The following is a 13,745-nucleotide window of genomic DNA, read 5'->3' as shown; positions in this document are numbered from 1 at the left end:
GCTATCTGGGTTGGTCATAACTTTCCTTACAAGGAGTAAGTGTCTTTTAATTTCATGGCTGCAATCACCATCTGCAGTGATTTTGGAACTCCCGAAAAGAAAGTCTACCACTGTTTCCACTGTTTCCCCATCTATTTCCCATGAAGTGATGGGACCAGATGCCATGATCTTCATTTTCTGAATGTTGAGCTTTAAGCCAACTTTTTCACTCTCCTCTTTCAATTTCATCAAGAGGCTTTTTAGTTCCTCTTCACTCTCTGCCATAAGGCTGGTGTCATCTGCATACATGAGGTTATTGATATTTCTCCCGGAAATCTTGATTCCAGCTTGTGCTTCTTCCAGCCCAGCATTTCTCATGATGTGCTCTGTGTATAAGTTAAATAAGCAGGGTGACAGTATGCAGCCTTGACGTACTCCTTTTCCTATTTGGAACCAGTCTGTTGTTCCATGTCCAGTTCTAACTGTTGCTTCCTGATCTGCATATACGTTTCTCAAGAGGCAGGTCAGGTGGTCTGGTATTCCCATCTCCTGAAGAATTTTCCACAGTTTATTGTGATCCATACAGTCAAAGGCTTTGGCATAGTCACTAAAGCAGAAATCGATGTTTTTCTGGAACTCTCTTGCTTTTTCAATGATCGAGCAGACGTTGGCAATTTGATCTCTGGTTCCTCTGCCTTTTCTAAAACCAGCTGGAACATTCCGAAGTTCACGGTTCACGTATTGCTGAAGCCTGGCTTGGAGAATTTTGAACATCACTTTACTAGTGTGTGACATGAGTGCAATTGTGCGGTAGTTTGAGCATTCTTTGGCATTGCCTGTCTTTGGCATTGGAATGAAAACTGACCTTTTCCAGTCCTGTGGCCACTGCTGAGTTTTCCAAATTTGCTGGCATAATGAGTGCAGCACTTTCACAGCATCATCTTTCAGGATTTGAAATAGCTCAACTGGAATTCCATCACCTCCACTAGCTTTGTTCACAGTGATGCTTTCTAAGGCCCACTTGACTTCACATTCCAGGATGTCTGGCTCTAGATGAGTGATCACACCGTCGTGATTATCTGGGTCATGAAGATCTTTTTTGTACAGTTCTTCTGTGTATTCTTGCCATCTCTTCTTAATATCTTATGCTTCTGTTATGTCCATACCATTTCTGTCCTTTATCGAGCCCATCTTTGCATGAAATGTTCCCTTGGTATCTCTAATTTTCTTGAAGAGATCTCTAGTCTTTCCCATTCTGTTATTTTACTCTATTTCTTTGCATTGATCACTGAGAAAGGCTTTCTTATCTCTCCTTGCTATTCTTTGGAACTCTGCATTCAAATGCTTATATCTTTCCTTTTCTCCTTTGCTTTTCACTTCTCTCTTTTACAGTTATTTGTAAGGCCTTCTCAGACAGCCATTTTGCTTTTTTGCATTTCCTTTCCATGGGGATGGTCTTCATCCCTGTCTCCTGTACAATGTCACGAACCTCATTCCATAGTTCATCAGGCACTCTATCTATCAGATCTAGTCCCTTAAATCTATTTCTCACTTCTACTGTTTAATCATAAGGGATTTGATTTAGGTCATACCTGAATGGTCTAGTGGTTTTCCACACTTTCTTCAATTTCAGTCTGAATTTGGCAATAAGGAGTTCATGATCTGAGCTACAGTTAGCTTCTGGCCTTGTTTTTGCTGATTATATAGAGCTTCTCCATCTTTGGCTGCAAAGAATATAATCAATCTCATTTCGGTGTTGACCATCTGGTGATGTCCATGTGTAGAGTCTTCTCTTGTGTTATTGGAAGAGAGTGTTTGTTATGACCAGTGTATTCTCTTGGCAAAACTCTATTAGCTTTTGTCCTGCTTCATTCCATATTCCAAGGCCAACTTTCCCTGTTACTCCAGGTGTTTCTTGACTTCCTAATTTGCATTCCAGTCCCCTATAATGGAAAGGAAATCTTTTTTGGGTGTGTGTTCTAAAAGGTCTTGTAGATCTTCATAGAACTGTTCAACTTCAGCTTCTTCAGCATTACTGGTTGAGGCATAGGCTTGAATTACCGTGATATTGAATGGTTTGCCTTGGAGACGAACAGAGATCATTCTGTCATTTTTGAGGTTGCATCCAAGTACTGCATTTCAGACTCTTTTGTTGACCATGATAGCACTTCATCTCTTCTGAGGGATTCCTGCCCGCAGTAGTAGATATAATGGTCATCTGAGTTTGGAGATCCAGCCAGTCCATTCTGAAGTAGATCAACTCTGGGATTTCTTTGGAAGGAATGATGCTAATGCTGAAGCTCCAGTACTTTGGCCACCTCATGAGAAGAGTTGACTCATTGGAAAAGACTCTGATGCTGGGAGGAATTGGAGGCAGGAGGAGAAGGGGACGACAGAGGATGAGATGGCTGGATGGCATCACAGACTCGATGGACATGAGTCTGAGTGAACTCTGGGAGATGATGATGTGCAGGGAGGCCTGGCGTGCTGCGATTCATTGGGTCGCAAAGAGTCGGACACAACTGAGCAACTGAACTGAACTGAGTTAAATTCACCCATTCCAGTCCATTTTAGTTCGCTGATTCCTAGAATATAGACATTCACTCTTGCCATCTCCCATTTGACCACTTCCAATTTGCCTTGATTCATGGACCTGACATTCCAGGTTCCTATGCAATATTGCTCTTTACAGCATCGGACCTTGCCTCTATCATCGCTCAAATCCACAGCTGGGTATTGTTTTTGCTTTGGCTCCATCCCTTCATTCTTTCTGGAGTTATTTCTCCACTGATCTCCAGTAGCATATTGGGCACCTACAAACCTGGGGAGTTCAACTTTCAGTATCCTATCATTTTGCCTTTTCATACTGTTCATGGGGTTCTGAAGGCAAGAATACTGAAGTGGTTTGCCATTCCCTTCTCCAGTGGACCACATTCTGTCAGACCTCTCCACCATGACCCACCCCCCCCCCCCCCGCATCTTGGGTGGCCCCACATGGCAAGGCTTAGTTTCATAATCATTCTAAATATAATTACTTCTATGAATCCACCTAGAAAAGTTCACATCTGTGTTACTGCATGCACGTATACAAACTCTTGCCCTCTTTTTATCTATGTATCTATCCTCTATCTAAATGCTTTAAACACGAAATATAAATATACATATATAAATATGTACATCTTGTGTGTGTAAAGCTTACTGTGGCAAAGCTCAATCATCTTCCTTTTTGAAATTTCAACATCATCTCACTAAAAGTTTGTTTCATAATTTATATTTTTTCCAACTCTTCCCTTAGACTATCTGTTCACCTTCTCTTTATCTTCCAGTCTATTATTCTGTTTCTGTATATGTTCTCTGTACTAATTATGTGGTAGTGAAATAAGCTTACATGCTTTCATGTCACAGCTAAAGAAACAGTTAAGCAACATAACGGTTACATATAGCAATACACTATTCCAAGAAACAATTATATGTATGGTACCTATATAAATATAAATATGCAGATACCTTTAAAAGAAGGAAAGAAAGAGAAGATGTCTATCGTTATTCCCTGAATATTCTTTTGTAGCAAAGAATCCATAGCTATTAATACAATCCAGATGCGCAATGAAGACATATTCACTTTTCACTTTTGCCGAATCAGGCTACTAATCTTGGAAAGAATTTGCACATATTATTGACCTTCCCATCCCTCATTGTCAGTTGACTTCAGTCCACAAGAGCAATATTCTCCTAAAGTACACACACAGACACACACAGACAAGCATGTATACGTACGTAAATGAATATCTGTTTTTGTGTTTCTAAATAATAAAATTGTGTGTGCTTAGTTTCTCAGAATTATGAGTGACTTGTTCTGGGAATAGTACAATGCAAAGTAGCAACAAAAGATTATCTTGCTAATAAAGATATTTATAATTTACAAAGCAGTGGTAGTGTTTGCACACATTCATCGTGTTTTAAAAACAAGTGATACAGATACAGATTTTTAGCAAGCTATTACCACTAAATGTGATAACTAGTTTAAATATGGTTTGTTAGTTGCCAAACCAAAGAGAAAATAATTTCTGAAGCTGTCCACTGACATTTTTAGCTTGTGGAAATTCAGTATCTACCCAAAAAAAGTTATAATGCTCCAAGATATCACTCTTATTTGCCCTTTTCTATAAAAGGAGAGAGATCCAGTCACATCTGTTTGATATATCAATATTTTTTAAATTTTGTCTCCCCACCCCCCCGTTAGTTATCTCTTTTCCCTAAAAAAAAAAAAAATTTTTTTATTAGGCAGGAGGGAGAGAAAAAAGAGAGGATTTCTTAATTTTTGTCTCAATCTTTTCAACATATGATACTTTCAGGGTTTATCCAACTTCTGCCTAGAAAATTTCCTGGAATTTTGTTGTTGCTGTTATTATAGTTCTCTTTCTTTAAACCTTCTGTATTCAATTGTTTCCATCAGATTTTAGTAGGTTATGATGGCTGTATTATCTGAGAATCTTGGTGATTTATTGTTTACTTGGTTCTCAATAAAAGTTGGTTTTTCCTTCTTCACTTTATTATCAGAATTGGTCACATGTCATCTGGTTGTTTTTTCCCAAGGAGAAAGTGGTACTTCACCTTCCTATCCATCTGGAAATAGCCAGCTCCATATAAATGTGAACGAAACTGACATATATTTTTATGGGAATAAACTTTAAAAGCAACTGTTCAAGCTTCATCATATTTTTTAACTTTGAGTACTGGTGACAAGTCATAGTTCTGCAATGATCTGTCGCCTGTCTATATGAAGAATTATTGTATATACATGGAATTTTGAAAATTATATAACTACAGAAATAGCACACACAACTAATAATTTTTATTTTCCTTGTCCAGAATGAATACAAATTTATTGTTTTTTATTTTGATTACCTGAGTAGCACGAACTTATTGTAATAAACTGCACAATTTCAATAAAACAAAGGGAAAATAGAATGATTTACTCTGTGATTTCTATAATTAACAACAATGATTATTTTTGTATTGACTCTTTCTAATATGTGTATGTATATAAGGTTTAAGGTGTACAATGCTTGTGCTTTTATAGCAGATACTTACTTTTACAAAAATTTAAATTTTTTCTTTTCCCCTAACTTTCCTATCCCCACTATCATCCCTAGAAAAATATATTTTAAAAAAACATGACTTGTGAATATTCCCATCGCTTTTTCCAAGCTCATCTTATTATATGTAAAGATTTCAATAATATCTTTTGTTTTATCAACTCAACAAATCATATTATGGATTTAATCTGATATACACATAAATGATTCCTAATAATTACTAATATCATTGTACATCATTTATTAAACTACATTCCCAGTGAGAGCTACTTTTCACTCTAAGAAATTATTTCTCTGTAGAATAATTGCTAGGCCAAACTATACATAACATTTTAATTAATGCCCATTACTAACTTAGTTTTTAAAATTTCTGTGACAGCTCTATGGAACTGAATAATATTCTTTCAAATAAGTGATATAACTGAGTCTGTATTACAACTGGGCCTATTATAGCAATTCTTGTCTAAAGTTCTTACTACAAGAGAACATTTCACAGTAAGGTTATAGAATTCCCAAGTGAATGATTTGCTATTTGTTGACCCATACACAACTGTATAACTGGAGACAGCAAGATTTCTCAGTGTTACAAGTAATTTTTATTTTGGTAATAACTAACCCACTCCAGTGTTCTTGCCTGGAGAATCCCAGGGACCGGGGAGCCTGGTAGGTTGCCGTCTATGGGGTCGCATAGAGTCGGACACGACTGAAGTGACTTAGCAGCAGCAGCAGCACCACGTTATAGACAGATAAATTGAGTTTAAGATAAATATTGAAAATTTATAACAAATATATAAGAAATCAACTGCTGAAATACAAGTCAGTTTTTCAATGAACTAAGATATTTGCATGGCCATTGTCTCAGTGCCATCATGACATCCTTGTTCCTTAGACTGTATATCATGGGGTTAAACACAGGCGTCACAATCCTGTAGAAGAGAGAAAATACTTTGTCAGTTCCTGCTGAGCCTTGGGTCTTGGGTCTTAAATATGTGACAAGGCCTGATCTGAAGAACAATGCCACAACCATAACATGAGAGGAGCAGGTGGAAAAGGCTTTGCCCCGACCTATGGCTGACGGCAATTTAAAGAATGTGGAGATGATTTTGCCTTAAGAGACAAGTATCAACAGAAATGGAACCAAAACAAACAGCGCAGCAACTGTGAAGACCAACATTTCATTCAGAAAAGTATCCCCACAGGCCACCTTGAGTATGGGAGGGACGTCACAGAAGAAGTGGTTGATGAGGTTAGAACCACAAAAGGGCAGAGAGAAAATCTGGCCTGTCTGGCCTGTTTGGACTGGGATTCCACTGATCCAGGAGCCAGCCACTAGCTGGATACACACCTTGTAGTTCACCACTAGAGGATAGTGCAGAGGGCTACAAATGGCCGTGTAGCAATCATAGGCCATCACGGCCAGAAGGAAGCACTCGGTGGCCCCAAGTATAAGAATGAAGCACATTTGTGTGGCACAAGCAACTAAAGAAATTGTTCTTCTTTGTGTCCAAAGACTCGTGAGCATTCTGGGGAGTGTAACAGACACATAGCAGATTTCCAAAAGGGAAAAACTGCCAAGGAAAAAATACATGGGGGTCTGTAGACCAGGATCTAGTTTGTTATCAGAGATATGATGCCATTGCCCATCAAGATAGTTATATAGATGAATGAGAACAGTCCAAATATAAACCCCTGGAGATGAGGAACATCAGCAAAGTTCAGGAGAACAAACTCCATCAGTTTAGTGAGATTACCTTCTGCTGCTTTTTTTTGGTGCTCCATGTGTGAAAAAGGGTAAATGTATTATCTGCTTTTTATTTTTACCATCAGGGGTCAGTGTCTGTTTTATAAATTGTATCAGGATACCGAGACTGATTTCCATGATCAATGCAATTGTTTCTAATTTAAGAATTTTATTATGTACGCATTTCCCCTTTCTCAGTTTATAATCCATGTGTTATCACCATACACACTTCCTTGAAATATTTTTTAGGGCATTCTTTCCGAATACAGTCCAATGTCAAAAAAGTTAAAGTGTTAGTTGTTCAGTCATGTCTGACTCTTGGATCCCATGGACTATAGCCTGCCAGGCTCCTCTGTCCATGGGATTTCATAGGCAAGAATACTGAAGTGGGTTGTCATTCCCTTCTCCAGGGGATCTTCCCTACCCAGGGATCAAACCCGATCATCTGCACTGCAGGTAGATTCTTTACTACCTGAGCCACCAGGGAAGCCCCAAATGCCCTGATTGGCACAGGCATTGGACAAATTGATAGTTATTGAAGATAGAACTACAGCTTTGCCATATGATCTCAGTTTTAAATACTTACATCATTTTGTGGCCATGTTTCATGGTTTGTGGGATCTTAGCACCCCAACCAGATATTGAACCTCAGGCTGATGGCAGTGGAAGTACAAAGTCCTAACCATTGGACTGCTAGGGATTTCCCTTAAATATTTACATTTTCTGACAATTTTATTGTATTTCTCTATGACTTTACATACTTCAGTAGAACTATTAATATAACAGAAATTATCTTCCTTATGTATTTTCAGCTATGTATTTCAACTCTTCATTTCCCTTCCCTCACTTGATGATCTTGATCATACATGTTCTTATATACAATTCACATTATTAGGCAGTTTACAAAAAGAATTAGAGAATATTTTTATTTTATTGTACATAGAGGAATAAAATACATATATTTCAGTAAGATACTATGTGGGGGCTATCAGAGGGTTTCATTCTGGAAAAGTTGTGTGGGAATAGATACAGATAGAAGTAATTAAGAGGGTCACTCTGGGAAAACAGGGGTCACCTGGACTGTGTTCACTAGCTGTGTGAGATACTTCCTGTCATGCTTTACCCTGTGCTCTGTATGCATCTCTGATGTCTTTGTTGTTCCTCAAAAAATAATAATATTTCAGATAACAGTTTCTAAACTCACTTTTCTTGAGCTAGGATATTGAGATTTAGCAATGATGGATACATTGATCATTTGCACATTGGTTTTGTGACTGCAAATCAGTGTGTTTTTTCATATTTTATTATTATTATTTTTTTTACTTTACAATATTGTATTGGTTTTGCCATACATCAGCATGAATCTGCCACAGGTGTACATGTTTTCCCAATCCTGAACCCCCCTCCCACCTCCCTCCCCATACCATCTCTCTGAGTGCGTATTTTTTAAATCATACTTAAGTTTGAATCCTAACTCCATTATTTATCATCTGTTATATTAAGTAATTGTTTAAATTTTCTGTTTGCTTTCTTATTTGAGATAATTAAATATTAATTGTTGATAAAATTACCTATCAGTTTTAATTGTTTATGTATAAATTATGGTCCTGTAATTATAATTATTAATACGGTATAATGTTCTTAAATCTTTAGTTGCCAAGGTTGTAACACACTCCCTAGAAAAACTCTTTTTGGTAGAGTTAGTGAGTTACTCACTGATGATAATTTTTTTCCATTTTTTTCCTTTCATCAGAGCCAGTAGTAGAATATGGTCTTACCTAAATAAGGAATGAGACTCCTCTGGTACAGAATCTCAGAGCACACACTCAGCTTCAGGGCTGACTCTGCATTGCACCATTGTTAAAGTGACTGCCTCCTTAAATATTACACTCCAGGCATCACTTGACTCACCATGAGTCCCAGCCCTGCTTCTCATTTCCCCACCCTTTATGTTTCAAGGTTTTCCATGCAAGCATAGTCTAAACATAGTGTCATGAATGAAAAATACAATCCTGACAAGATGGCCTGCAATCGAATCGTGGCTTCACTTGCCAGCTGTGTGACAATGCAAAGTGCTTAATCTCCTGTGCCATAGATCCCTGGGCTGCAAAACTGACTAACACTTGTACCAACAGTTAGGATTGCTATACAAATTCATTCATTTGATACATGTAAAGAAACTTAAAGTTGTTTTGGCATTCATAGAAAATCTATTTGAAAGCTAGCTATTATTGTTTTTATTAAAAGCGAAATTTTATTCTTCTAAATTTCACTCTTTGCTTTAAACAGTATGAAAAACTGCTCTCTAATTTACTTTGCTTGGTATCACATGGTTAATGTGGGAGTGAAATAAGATATTAAAACAATCATCACAGTGTTATAAAAATCCCAGACTCTTAGATGTGAATTCTCTATGAATTTTCTGCCAATAATTTAATAATATTATCACCTCCACTCTGTAGAACCAAAAGGGAGAGCACCCATGACTTTGTAGCACACAGTGCTGCAATTTGGCTCATTCCTTTCATACACCATTTTTCTTTCCCACTGATATTACATGATCTAGGATCTAAGGACTGAGATCTAGGAAAATAGTCCTAGTTTTCCTACTTGAAAGCAATATAGATCTTAGAAAATGCTTGTTTACTTAATATAGTGTTCATTATTTGACTCTGAAATTGAGTAAAGGAACAGACACTTTTAATTTAAAATTGTCAGTCTTAAAAGAGAGGAAAAGATTAATATACAAAAGAACTGTAATCTTTATCATTTTTATGAATAAAATCATTTAGTATTTCACTCATTACCTTAATAAAATTCTTTCCAGTGCTATATAAAGTATAATTTCTAATTGTACAGATATGTCATTTTGGTGATGAAATCTTGTATAACATGAAATAGGTAAGATTTGAGTTTGAATTTCTCAAGAGTAAAACAAGGTGTACTTCAAGTATATTTGTATATTTGATAAAAATTGGTAATTCAATCCTTGAAAATAATTTAAAAACATTGTTGAAGCTAAAGCTATCTTTATTATTTTATAAATCCTGAATTCTATATTTTTTTAAATAATTGTTCTTTGAATTCCCCAATGGTTAAAATTTTATTTTATGTATTACTTTACTTTAAATCTCTTATTATAATATCAAACTGAATAGACATATGTAACCTTTTTTGTTACAATATGTGGGCTCAAATGAAGTTTCTTTAATATTATCTATACCTAGATTTGAGCTATTATATTTTTTGGCATTTCAAAGTGACTTAACACCATTATTTATTATCATTATTTGATTGTAAATTTTATCTAATAGAATAATAAATATATAGAAGTTGCTTTAATGAACAAAAATTTTGCTACCATGTGTAAAATTAATAATTTACACATTAAAAACCTGTGTACATGATTAACTTTAAATTTAAAATAAGAATTAAGCCTTACTTTCATTTTCATATTTACCTTTCTTACTTAAAATGTTGCTAATTTTTCTCATTAAAGAGACTCTGAATATTTACTGTAAGTGAAATTACTTGTTTCATCAAAGTAATTCAATTGGCCTTTAAATATTCTATTATTTCTAAACATAAAGTGCTCTTAAATAAAAGTAGTTATCTCTACCCAAGGGATCTCTGCCACCTGGCACATTTAAATTTCTAATTAAAATCATCACTTTCTGAATTTTCTGATTTGTTGTATTTTTTTTAAATTTTTCCCAGATAGTTCTCACTCCACTCAGAATGTTTTTTTCTTCTGCCTCTCCAAGGAAGAGGACACAGAGCATTTTATTTCTTAGATGTGAACAGGGTACTAATATTATTTGTGGGCTCCCCAGGTGGTACAGTTGGTAAAGAAATGGCCTGCCAGTGCAAGAGATGCAAGAGGCCAATGCAGGAGATGCAAGAGACACAGATTTGAAACCTGGGTTGTGAAATTCACATGGAGTAGGAGATGTCAACCCACTCCAGAATCCTTGCCAGGAGAATTCCATAGACAGAGGATCCTGGAGGGCTACAGAGTCGGACATGACTGAACACGGGCACACACACACACACACACACACACACACACACACACACACACATACACAATATTATTTGGGTCGATCAAATAGACACACATTAAATTCTTACCTTAACTGTTATGAATGCATTATGCAGAGCCTCTGTATGATATGTTCCTTGATTCCTAGTTAGAGGACAGATCTGTGTAATAGTTACAATACATATTCTGATGGTAAATATGTGCAAAATTAATGTGTTATCAATTTCTCAAGCAGCCTGAGATTTAGCTGATGAACATTCATCAAAATTAAACATACATCAAATTTAAAAATTTAACCTAAGGTTAATCATAGTAGGAGAAAATTTTTCCTCTCTTTTGCAGCCTGCCACCAATTTTCCCCAAATTTATTTTACATGCTCAAGATGTGAATACCTTCAGACTCTAGTTACAATAAAATGAGAATCTGGAATAAGTCCAGCTAAGATCATGGGAAAGATGCTAAGCAAAAAGTTTGTGAGTTATACGTTTTAAATGTGGAGAAATTTCTGCAACATAAAGATTGTTTAAAAATTTTGGCTTAGAGCCAGTTTCTCATGACCCCCGAAATTGGATATTGTTTCCTGCTGCTGCTGCTGCTAAGTCGCTTCAGTCGTGTCTGATGCTGTGCGACCCCATAGACGGCAGCCCACCAGGTTCCTCCGTCCACAGGATTTTCCAGGCAAGAATATTAGAGTGGGTTGTCATTTCCTTCTCCATATTGGTTCCAATTATTTATTAAATAGTGATTTCTTAAGGTTTATGATTATGAAGAGAAAATATCTACAAGAAGGAACACATATAGTAATGTGACAGTGTGAATGATTTGGAACGTTAATTTAAAAGCATCAGGAGCCTCAGGGCAAAGATCACAGAAGGCCCGTGAGTAGTGGGTGGTGGGACAGGCTTCTCACGGGGACCGGATGTGATGAGGACAGAAGGGGAGCGAGAGGCCAGCCAGGCTGAGCTCCTGCAGGAGCTCATCCAAGGAATAGCTAGTGCTGGGAAGGAGTTACAAGACCTCGTGACCCGCAGAGTCAGTATTATGCATGGGCTTCTCGGGTGGCTCAGTGGTAAAGAATCTGCCTACTAAGGCAGGAGAGGCCAGGGAAGCCTGGCGGGCTATCGTCCATGGCTCTGACAGAGTCCGACACAGCTGAGCGACTGAGCACAGCTCAGCGCAGTATCATGCGTAAATAAAGAAGCCTTCTACTGGAATAGAATAGAAATTCCAGAAAAGGCTCAAATATACATGAAAATTTGTAATAGCCTACCAAATTGGAAAAGCGTGCGCATTTAAAAATAACTGTTATTCTCTCTGGGTCATCCCAGTGCACCAGCCCCAAGCATCCTGTATCCTGCATCGAACCTAGAGAGATGGTATGGGGAGGGAGGTGGGAGGGGCAGTCAGGATTGGGAAACTCATGTACACCCGTGGCGGATTCATGTTGATGTATGGCAAAAGCAATACAGTATTGTAAAGTAAAATTTTAAAAAATAAAGAAATAAAATAATAATAATAATAAAAATAATAAAAATAAAAATAACTGTTATTTGGACAACTGGGCAGGCTTAGAGGGGAAAAAAAACAAACAGTATATGTATTTTTGATAACTATCCCACAGCAGGATAAACTCCAAATGATACACAATTTTGTATATTTTAGAGTGAAATGATGAAAGTATTCTAAGAAATGTGTTTTATAATTTTGAAGTAAAGCGAGTTTAACTCATTAAAATTTAGAATGCAGGACACACACACACACACTGTGTAAAAATAAATGATTCTAGATGATAAAAAGTAGCAAGCCCCATAAGTATCAAATATGATTAATATAAGGGGAAAATTGTTACAACTCATTTCAAATAAAGTAATCTTGGCTCGATTTTTAATACAGAGGAAAAGTCCAAAGTATAAATTTTAAAAATGGGTAAAACAGATGAATTAACAATTCACAGAAGAAAAGTATTCTTTCAACACACAGACAACAGCTTCATCTGTTTAAAAAAAAAAGTTAATTGTAATCTGAACAATGATACAGTAGTAAAAACTCTGAGACATTTTCCTATGCGTTGTGTATGTGTGGAGAGGAATATCCAATTGACCAATATTACAATTGTGATCATCCTCTGAATTAATCAGTAAGCATGCACACACACTAAGATATGCAGTAACATGATACTGCAACAAAGTGGCTTGAAAAAGTGTGAATATTTTATGACTTAACGAACCTTGTTTTCAATATTGTCATCTATTTTTTTTCTCCCACAGTTATATGATACCTTTAAAATATGTTCTATAATTTATCAAAAATGTCTAGTGCTTGAAACTAGACTGGCTTGTTGTGACCCAGTGCCTCTTAAACACAAATGAAAGTTATTTTGTTGCTCTTGTTGTTTTAGAGGTTGGAAAATTAAACTTGGCTTTAAGTATGTCCTTTTATAAAGATGTTAATTTATTTTTTGAAGCAATTCAGTGGCATCAGCAGTCTTGAATCATATTTTTGTTGCTTGATTACTACTTTTTTATAATAAAAGGTAATTCATTTTTCTGAATAAGTTTCAGGAAAAAAATAGAAGCATAGCCAAAACTAAGAAAGCATAATAACTTTTTTCCATGATAGAATATGCTCATTAAATAAAATTTAAGAAATAGGGGGAATTATGTATATGCATATGATAAATGGTGTTCTAAATATGGCTTTTTAGCTTAACAAAAAGGATATGTACATATGATTATGATTTGGTTTGCTTAAAAACATGCTTAATCCATGCTGTATGTAATTGCATTTTATTCATTTCTATAACTCCTTGATTTTCCTCTGTGTGAAATTATCACAATTACATATAATTCTAGTTTGATAAAGACTTGACATTATGAGTGATGT

At 36.1% G+C, this 13,745-nt stretch overlaps 1 pseudogene; it reads right to left on the bottom strand.

Annotated features, from left to right (window-relative positions):
* Window positions 1–5,895: 5,895 nt before the first annotated feature.
* LOC138432409 (olfactory receptor 10AG1-like) lies at window positions 5,896–6,857 on the bottom strand (annotated as a pseudogene).
* Between the last annotated feature and the right edge of the window lie 6,888 nt (window positions 6,858–13,745).

Source organism: Ovis canadensis, chromosome 2 (genome assembly GCF_042477335.2).
Source record: "Ovis canadensis isolate MfBH-ARS-UI-01 breed Bighorn chromosome 2, ARS-UI_OviCan_v2, whole genome shotgun sequence".
Lineage (NCBI taxonomy): Eukaryota > Metazoa > Chordata > Mammalia > Artiodactyla > Bovidae > Ovis > Ovis canadensis.
Note: the sequence above shows the minus strand (reverse complement) of the source record. Positions and strands in the feature narration are given on the sequence as shown.